Source organism: Parambassis ranga, chromosome 10, assembly GCF_900634625.1.
Source record: "Parambassis ranga chromosome 10, fParRan2.1, whole genome shotgun sequence".
NCBI classification, from domain to species: Eukaryota; Metazoa; Chordata; class Actinopteri; family Ambassidae; genus Parambassis; species Parambassis ranga.
Genome location: NC_041031.1, coordinates 21166606 through 21176867, shown reverse-complemented (window position 1 = coordinate 21176867; position 10262 = coordinate 21166606). Strand labels below are relative to the sequence as shown.

Below are 10262 nucleotides of genomic sequence, written 5' to 3'. Positions count from 1 at the left end.
CAGCAGCGGGTTGCATAAGGTGGATTTTAGCTTTCATTTCCTCCAGGCTCTCCTGCTCTCTGCTCAGGTTCACCTGCTGCCGGTGGCTTCATGCCCACCTTCTGTTGATGTTTATTTCTAGACCAGACCTCCTCCCTCTTTTTCTCCTCTCTTCTTCCCCTTTATCATCACCCCTGCCATTTTTTTTTCATCCACCTCTTTGTGTATCACATCATGTATTCATTTCACTGCTTTCTTTTCTTATCATCTTGCTCCCCGCCTGCTCTGGCTGTGTTTTCCATTTTGCATTTGATATGCAACTCCCTCCATTCATCTCTTCACATTTCTCAAAGTCACTCTTTCTTCATCAGCATTTGTTCCTCGTGTTGTTAACCCCACCCCCGACATTTTTCACTTTCATCGCTCTCCTCCCCTTTTCTCTACAACATTGTCTTTCATTGCTTGTCCCTCCATTTACCCCATCACCATCCATTGTCTCAGTTCCTCCACCTCTCTCTCTCTCTCTCTCCACAGGTCCATATGGGTTGTCTCTCTCTCGCTCTCTGCTCTGTATCATCGGGTCTCTCTGCCTTGGCCTGGAAATCCTGGACATGAAGCCTCAGGGATGCATCTGCTCACCTTGTGGTCCAGCATTAAAGGGGTAGTACAATGTTTTATTCATCCACAAGTAGATAGATAAATGTCATAAGAATTATTTTGTTCCAGTCTATTTTTTGTCTCCCAGACTTCCACCTTAAAAAAACTTGAATCACTCATCAAAGAAAGCCATACCCATAGCCATAGTCGTACAGGTACTGTGATGTCATCATCACAGTCAAAATGGTGACCAAAAAGTTCCTTACTTAGGAAATAAGTAGTCTGAGCATGTCATAAACTAAGTGGGGTTAGTTTTAAACATCCTCCTTCCTGGATGGCAGCCATTGCTGCTGTCATTCACAGACTTTGCAAAGCCAGGTGTCTTTGTTTATATGGTATTTTAGTAGCAGAAAACTGCCACTGGCAGTGGGAGAGATTCACCTCAAAGCCTTGTAAAAAAAAGCAGTCATTTGGGTTCTGTTTCTATGGCAATAGCATCAAGAAAACAAACACTAACTAACTTGCAACGTACATGTTTGGCCAGTCTGCACCAACAAATGTGCTTTCTGTCTGACAGGTGCAGCCAGAAAAAACTTACCACTTACTGTGGTGAGAAGTTCCACACTTGTGATTTGTTAATTGTAAGGGATAACGACACAGTGACGACACCCACAATGCTCTGAAAAGTTGTGAGATTTTCATCTCAAACCATTTGGAGCAGCCGCTTTGTTAAAATGTTTAAATGTGTCCAGGTAACAACACAACAAATCCTGGTGAGAACTGTAAAATGCAACTCAGAAAATACACCAAAATCTGAATATGTCTGACAAGTTAAATTAAAAAAGGCCATCTAACATTGAAGTCTGTGGCTTTTACAAGATTTGCCTTTACCCTGTTGCACAAATAAGACTAATACTGAGCATCTGCAGTTGCTTATCTGGCCCTTGATCATGCAACAATTCACACAATAGTCCCTGTATTGAGAGTTTCCTTCTGCAGACAGAAAAAGAAAATGAGCAACCCTTTTTATTTCAGTATTCATAATGATGACGAATTACCTCTTTGTTATTCTATTGTACTGGAGCTCTGCTTTAATCTGACATCTTATTTACAGTAATCAACTGCCATTTTTGTTACTTAGAGGCCTCTTTAAGCAGTGCCTCAGGTTTGTCCGTGTTTTTTTTTATGAGATAGAAATTACTTAATGCCTCTTTATCCAGTCCTGTACTCTAGATAAGATGCTGCCCCCACCACCCTCATTATTCTCTCCCTCATTCCTAACCATTCATGGCCCAAGGCCAGCAGTTAGAGAGCTGTATGCACGTGAGTTTATTTGTTGTGTTTACAGCAGCACAATGCCTGTTAAGTTTCAGCTGCAACTATAGACTATAATGGCTAATTACCTCCCCCATTATGTTAATGTGGCACAAAGACAACATGTGTTCCAAAGCTTTTTTTCTACATATAACAATGTAGTTTGTAGCTAATCGTTTTTTCTGATCATTTGCTTAACAATTAAGGTGTATTGAGTTTTTCTTATATCTTCACATGCATCAAAGTTTTCTTAAATTGTAGTTCAGGATTAGGATTAAGGGTGGAAGGTGGAGGGTTTATTGCCAGGGGTAATAGGTAAGGTCCACATACACTAAAAAAGCTAGCAGTGATGAAAGCCAGCTATGATATGTCCCCATAATGTCACACATTATCCAGCCAACAGCAAACAAGCATGTTTGGTATTAATGCTTAGAATTAGAGGTTAGGAGATGCATTACTCAACTGAATGTCCTCACAAAGATAGTAAGGCACAATGCATCTTGAATGTAGGGACGTACATTTGTTTAATTACACTGTGGGGAGGTATGTTCTTTCTCAGTGTTTGTGAGCCCTGATCGTGCTGAAACACAACTCTGTGTGTGTGTTTTAGTTTTTTAGATGATTTTTGCAAAACTTCTCAAATCAAATATGTGTTGTAGGAAAAGTAGGAATTTCAACTGAGCGGTTGGACTGAATGTACAGTATCAACAGAGATGCACACACACACACACACACACACACACACACACACACACACCCTAGAAGCTCCATCCTGGCTTAGGCCCAAAGGTCTGAGCCCACAGGCTGGGAAAGATAGAGGGGGTGGGGCAGCAGCCCACAATCTGGGCACATGGAAGGTGTGTGTCTTTGTGTGTGTGTGTGTGTGTCTGTGTGTCACAGAAAGAGAGGAGGGACAGTGTAAGAAGTGGGTGGAGATGGGACTCCTGAGGGAGTGTTGAGGTGTCTCAGCAGCACTTTGGTGCAGAGCCTTTGAAGGCACTGAAGTTGAAGTTAGCAGCCGCTGAGACACACTCCTACAACTCTGCATGTTGGTTTTTTTACTTTACCTTCTCTTTTTTCCCCCTACGGACTTTACACCAAACCACAATGGGAGTACGCCGGCTGTCATCGTGCTGTCAAAGGATTTTTAAAGTTCCTGAAGCGTGAGTGGAGAAAAACAAAACCGAAATTCCTGGAAGAGTCACCTAACTGGACCTCAGGTACGTTTTTTTCTTGTTGCATCCATGTTTCTTCACTCCACTCCACACTGCTGTTTATTGTGGAGAAGAGTGCCACTATTTGGTATCACAGTATTACCAAACAATACCCAGGAGCATGTATAAACAGAGCAGAAGTTCCTCAGAAAAACAGCTAAAGTTTTTGCAACACGTGACTCTGGCGTGCTGGAAAACACGTTTTTATACAGTATGTTTCTAATATATAAAATATAAAACACTATCTGACAGTTTAAATGTGTTAAGAGCACATTTTAGGGTCAGAAAGAAATAAGAAGAGCTGGTGAGTTTTTTAAAGGATCCCCTTTTAAATCTGACAGTTTGGGCTCAGAGTGTTTCCATGGGAGAGGGTTGAAGAGCGGCAATGGCACATGTCAACACATGCAGTCATGCTCTTGACGTCTAAAGATTTGGCCAGAGTCCCTCCCTCCCTTTCCTTTCTGTCCTAGAGCTGATTTACTGTGTGAAGAATTAAGTTGCACAATCATATTTTTGCAGTGATAGTGATGCATGTAAATCTGTTGCAATGCAGTGAAAGGAAAAGGACAGTCTGATGGTAATCATGATGGATGACCGCCAAAAAGTTAATTTCTGTTCTATAGATTATGTTCTATTATTATTATTATGTAAAGAATGTGAAAAGAAAACACTTTTTCCTGAACTTCATTTGAGCTGAATGTTATCCCTGATAAAGCGGTGCAAGTTAAAGGTTTTTTTTTTTTTCTTCTGAAGTTCTTTGGAGCCACCAAAATGCTGAAATATCACAGCCAAACACCATCATTCTGCACTGACAGCTTTTCAGATGAACTGATGGGTAATTTGGCAAAAGCAGAGCCTCATTACTGACAGTGCAGATAACGTGGCCGTTTGGAGTAGTTGAGATAAAGTCTACACTCAGCTGGGAGAATGGATGCAGCTGAACTGCCTGCCATGAAGGAAAGATGGATGCTACCCCTCAGCAATTACACTGGCCTGCTGGCCTCTTGAACTGGCTGCTTTTCTGTCTGACAGTTGCAGAAAAAAAAGTGCAGGGAGAAGTATAGAAGTTAAGTAAACTAGTAAACAAACTAATCTACCTACACTCCAATTATCCCCACCCCCGGCCCATCTGATACTGTCCCATCCAAACAGAGTGAGTGACAGATAGGCTGCTAACAGGGAGCACTGCTGAGGCATTTCTGACCCTCCCTGTAATTATGGCGTCTGCTGTAAGACCTGAGTGACCCTGAGGGTGTGAGTCGGTTCATATGTGTGTGTTGAGTTGCCGTTTTAAGTTAAAAAGACACCGCTGACCCCTTTTCTAGACCCTCCCCCCTTTCACATGACACAAACCCTGCAGACTGCAGCAGTGAGCAACAGTACAGTCTAGGATTATACAGACACAGTGCACTGTAAAGAATATTAAAACCCAGTTTACAACTTAAAAAGAATCGAAATGAGTTCAACAAACACACTTTATTGTCACTCGTTTGTAATCCCTTAAACATTCCCATGACTTCAGAATTTTTACGACTGCCTTTGGTGGGGCACCAGTGCAACTTTTACAGATGCTCCGACAGTAAAAGTAACTTTGAAGAATTAAACAGTCTGTATTAAACATGGAAAACACATGGTTTCGAGTGTGGAAGCCGCTGAAAAACAGAGAAACAAATGGTGTTTGGTGACTTATATTTGACATATTCGTGCTGTATGAGCAACGTTACAGACAGTCACTCCAAATGTGCCACTTCTGGATGTTTGGTCTGGATCTCCAAGCATAAGGAAGGTAACTTTTCTTTGTCAGTTTTCTTTATGATGAGGAGTCAGTTCAATGGAAGTCCAGCATAGTGTAGGTGGGGTGAGACTCATTGCTGCTGTCCCTGCTATTTGCCTTAAATCTAAACCCAGCTATTGAACACAGCCAACAATTTGTCTTTGGTCTCCTGATTCATTCTCCACCATCCCTCCTTCTTCTTGTGTAGATTATGTGATGATTTCTGCATGACAATTCATAGAAAAAACATGAGGCAAAAGGATCCATGATGAAATAGGTATGAGAGTGTTTTGTTGTTGGTGCACTCAACAGAGGTTTGAATATTAGCGTGTCCTCCCAGGTGTCATGTTATTATCTTTCCTATTGCACAAAAAATTACTGCATTTTTATATATATATTTTTTTTGCAACAAGATCACATGTATACTTTTATTTTATAGACAGATTAATGAAGGATTTTTTTCAGAAAAACTAAGGTGTTTTGATAAAGTTACCTGACTGAGGGTTTTTTTAAATTAAAAGTCACATCTCTGGAGATGAGTTGCTGTTACTGTACCAGCTTAGACATCAGTTCTGTGGTAATAAATGCCCTCATAATGTGTTCTAATATTGTTTACTTCAGCTTTTAAAGGCATTTATTTAAGACAAGATTTAAGACAAGACAGATTTAAGAGTCTGGTCTGTATTCCCAGGGTTTCACCAGAGCTCTCTGATTTCCTGACAGGGTTAAGTACCTCTGGATCCAGAGCTGTTAACTCCTCCTAATATAACCTCCCTGGTCTAGTTAAGGGCCTCCATGTCTTGGCCTCACGCGGTGGGTGTGAGAGAGGTCAGGTTGAAGGCCACGCCCTCCCTAACCCCAGACAGGGGTTAGCATCGTAACCACGCCCTGACGTAATCCAGGAGGTCTGATCTGAAATTACAGCTCTGCAGAGGCATGAGCTGTGAAAGTTACTGCTCACAGTGATATTGCTTGTATGCAGACTGCAGCTTAAATAAAGCTTCATTTTTCAGATCATGCTTAAATTATACAGAGCACCAAGTCATCAGTGTTATATTAAACGTGAGCATAATATTATTTTAATAATGTAGGAGAACAGGAGAATTATTGTGACTGCTGCCTGTAGGCAATTGCACAGAGGTCGAGTGTCAGAGTCATTGATTACTGATAATGATCATGCAGGAAAAAAGTAATAAAATAAGATCAGTGCAGAGTGCTGCGAGGTAGTTTCCATAAAAATAAGAACAAGTCAGAGCGAGGGAAGGGGAATGACGGAGACTCGTCCAGGCTCATTCAGTCCTTCCTCTAACCCCCAGGTCCCCCAAAGCCTGATTTTAATTGGTATCTGGAAGCAGGAGCACACATCAGGGAGAAGTGGAACTATCTGTTATCACAGGTTATGAATGGTAGCCTTGTAACACTAGGCCTGCTGCTTTTTTTTTCCTCATTAAAGGTCTATTGTGGTACACCTCAGCTGTATCAAGTAAAAGATAATTGACAGTTCCATCCCTGTAGATGCTAACACAGGGTTTTCCAGTGTTCAATACAGACTGAAATCAGAGGATTGTGTGTGTTTGTGTGTATGTGTGTGTATAATCAGTTTATTGAGCTTGTTTGATTTAGAAATGATTTGCAGTTTTCTGTGTATTCAACAGATAGGGGGGGAGTTTTTAGGTTTTAACATCATTGTACAGTGTGAAGTGTATCTGGGCTGGATGAAGGTCAACACGATGAAGTGTGAAAAGCAATGAAAAGACAGGTGTAGCTGTTTTTCCTGCAAGGGTGGTGGAGAAATACGAAGTGAAGTGTTGTTTCTTTGGTTTTGGCTGATTTTCTTGTAGGGTTTGAGGCCAATTTTGGACTGGATTCACATTTTACTGTTGCATTTTGCACATTATAATGCAAGTATTTGTCCCATGATTATAAGTTAATGACGATGACAATTGTGCTGAGGGTTATATTTTTCTTTCTTTTTTGTATAGATAAAAAAATGATACCTGCTTCAGTGTTGACCTTGTAGATACAAGAGTATGATTGAGTTGAAGTTTTCAGAGCCCTTACATTAACATGTATACAGTGTCCGCAGCTCGTTGGCTCATTCAATACAGATCAGTTTTCCAAACTTTATTCAGATCATGTTCAGGTGCGAGTGCGTGTCTGCAATAGAAACATTTACCTCCTGCAAACGTAAAGCACTTTATATTAGAAGTGTGAAATGTAAATGTATCCTGTCACAGTGTTTTGAGATCATAAACTGTAAAATGAGTTCCCATGAGGGGGTAAAGAAACACCAGCAGGATATCAAGACCTCACATTGTGCACAGGATAATGGAAGATGCCCCACAGACACAGCAAGCAATTCAAATGCTGTAGCTGCCTACAATGAGCGGGCTTGCTGCTATATAGGGATTAGCAGGGATTATATTGTATTATTCTCAAGGATGAAGACGAAGACAGACTCACCCTAAACTTGGCATTTACCTCCTTTGAGTGGTTCACTCGGAGGGTCCTTCATACAAACAGGACGTCATATCAAAGTAACAAAAGCTTCATTATTTAGCATTAAAAACATCTTTACCAGCTGCGTGCTAGAAAACTTTAAGACACTATAAAACTTATCCGTCCTTTAAATGCTGCACGTCACCGAGTGTCTGTCAGAACATCCTTCCGTCTCGAGGGGACCAGCTGCTCTAACACCTTGTTGTAGTGCTTAATTGTCAAATTTGACATTTTGGGGTTATTTTAGTCTATGAATCCTAAAGGAGAAGAGAAAAAACATGATGTATACTTTGTAGTCAACAGATTCTTGACTGATTTTTTTTTCCCTACCATAATTCAAAAGTGAGCTCTTAATAGACTGACACCCGGAGAGTCCTCCCTATCCATCATGGTTTAATACTTCAGCACAGACTCATTACCGTGGTAGATTGTCCCGGTGTAAAGACGATGGTGTTGTTTTTTTTTAATGGGCAAGGGGGGGGAAATTGAATTCTGCAATTATGCAAATGAGAGGGAGTTTGAAGAGTAAGTTAACTTTCACTTGGAAACAAAAAACTTAACTTTAAAGCAGACATTACTTGAAAGTAGATTGTTAACAGAAGCATCTGCATCTCTGTAAGATCAGAAATCCTTATTAATCGTTACAAAGAGGGTTAGAGGTAGGGGTTGGTACCTCACCATTCGATTATGATTCACGGGCTAAAGATTATTAATTGATTATTAAAGCATTGTACAGTAGCTAACTGGCTAATTCACTTAAGTGAAACTAACGAGCCTGCGCACTGACATTATGATTAAGGGACATTGTAGAAACATAGTGTGCAGCGCGACACCTTCACTCTTCTACCACATGCAGAGACCCTCAGTCCGGCAGTACTGTCCCCCAGCTGCCTGTCTTTTTCTGCCCCCACTAGTTAGAGGGTATGTATGTGGCATCATGGGATACAGATGTTACTGTAGTTACACCCACCAAGTGGCAAAAAGCTCAAAAGTCCAAAACACATCTATAGATTGACTGTACATATGAATTCATCAAGAAATCTGATATCTGGCTTTACACACTGCTGAAATCTAAAGAGAGCAGAAACAAATGGAAACAACTGGAGTCCAGCAGCTGAAGCATCAGTCCGACATGCCCGTGGAGTCCACCTTGTTTTGCCGTCAGAGTGAGGCGGGCTGTTTTCTGGAAGTGACATCTGTGCATAATAATATGTCCTTGAAGATTAAAACTGCTATACATATTTTCATACTGTTTATAAATGAGGTTAAAATCAAATGAAGATATAGACTGTTACAGTACTGTACAGTGTTACTGTACTAGACTTTGCAGTGAACATTCTAAAAACATATATACCAACATCTGTAGGTGAACTTCTACTGTTGAATTGAATCATATTCCAAAAGGCTGTTTGACAGCAGTATTTTAATTTATGATAATGCATCTCCATCCTTCTATTTTCCGAGGCTCCTTTGTAACACCCACATCCAGAACAGCACCTTGATGTGATTACTGAGATATTATATGTCAGCCGAATCCCAGAGTCTCTCTCTTCTCTTCTTTCTTTTTGAAGAATGGGGGTGTAATCACTTTGACAAAAGCCAGGAAACAGGTTGATGGAATGAACACAATCACAGAAGGAGCAGGAGGTGGAATAATGTCGTATAGTTTTCAGGGACAAAAGGGGGGGGGGGGGGGGGGGACCACTAAAATCCTTTCACCACTTAGTATTTCACTACATTTCACTAGAAGAACCTTTGTGCAAACATATGGAGCTAATTACCTGTATATCTCTGGGTTGTCTGTGTGCTCTTTAGGATTAAACGGCATGCCCTGCCCTCCCATTATAAAATGCCCCTGGGTTTAACACTGCAGCTATATGGATTCATGATTTAACTTGTCGGAGCTGCACTAGTCATTACTTAGGAAATGAATAACTGGCTTCACACTGAGTGAAGTTTGCTCTGTGGTTAATTTCATTTGTGAGGGTGATGTGTAAATGGACTGTGGTTATTAACCAATAAGAACAGGACGTGACACACGCTTTTGAGCTACATGTAGAGTGTTATAGCACTCCTGTAGGTCTGTATTGTTAAGACTGGGTTCAGTGTGTAAAGAGCAAGACAGCATAAATATTCCACTGCTGCATGCATTTAAGCGCTGAGCCTCATACGTCTACCTGTTGTACCTTCATCCTGCCTGCTAGGAAATATTGCCACTTTTGTTTGTGCTGTTCAAGCAGCAATGTCTGGGGCTGAGAAATCAAGTCCATGTTTGAATGTTCAAAAATTGCAGTCCCCCCTGTGGCCACTAGGGGCTGGCTCCAAACGTTTAAATGACTCCCATGGTCAATGTTAGAGTAGAAATACATGTTTTTTTTTGTTTGGTAAAGACTGAAAAGTAAAAGGGAGTTTGGTGTCGAGCTGTGTTTTGCATAAGAAAATGTCTGGGTATTTAGCCAGTACCTCAGCAGGGATTGACCAGGTATGATTGAAAATGATTGATTGCACTGAGAAATGCTTGCTTTGAGCTTTTGATGTGGGTGGAACACCGCAGTCTGTTGGAGCCACATTTCATGACTAGAATCTGTAAAAAAATGGGGTTAAATATCTCCAGAAGAACCTATCAGGTATATCTCAATATGCATTCTCAGCCTTAATGTGATAAGATGATTGGCCTCTGTGCCAAAAATGCTTGTCGGCAAACATAAAAGAAGAAGGATTTGAACACTGCAGACAGTGACCACCCCTTCATGCTCATGCTGACAGCTCGAGGTAGAGGAGGAGTTAAAAAAAAAAAAAAAGTCCTGGCAGCCATAGGGGTGATGTTGAAATGTGATCCAGGAAGCTGGAGCTGAACATGTGGCTGCAGGTTGCAGCTTGGAACA

The 10262-nt window shown here is 41.0% G+C and overlaps 1 protein-coding gene across 2 annotated transcripts in view; it reads left to right on the top strand.

Moving 5' to 3' along the window:
- The first annotated feature begins 2881 nt into the window (after positions 1 to 2881).
- The window catches only part of fat2 (FAT atypical cadherin 2), an 80063-nt gene continuing 72682 nt past the window's right edge, over positions 2882 to 10262 (top strand). For both annotated transcript variants that reach the window (XR_003671406.1, XM_028417058.1), the window contains exon 1: positions 2882 to 3110. The gene's annotated coding sequence lies outside the window, so the exon portion shown is untranslated. The remainder of the gene's footprint in view (positions 3111 to 10262) is intronic.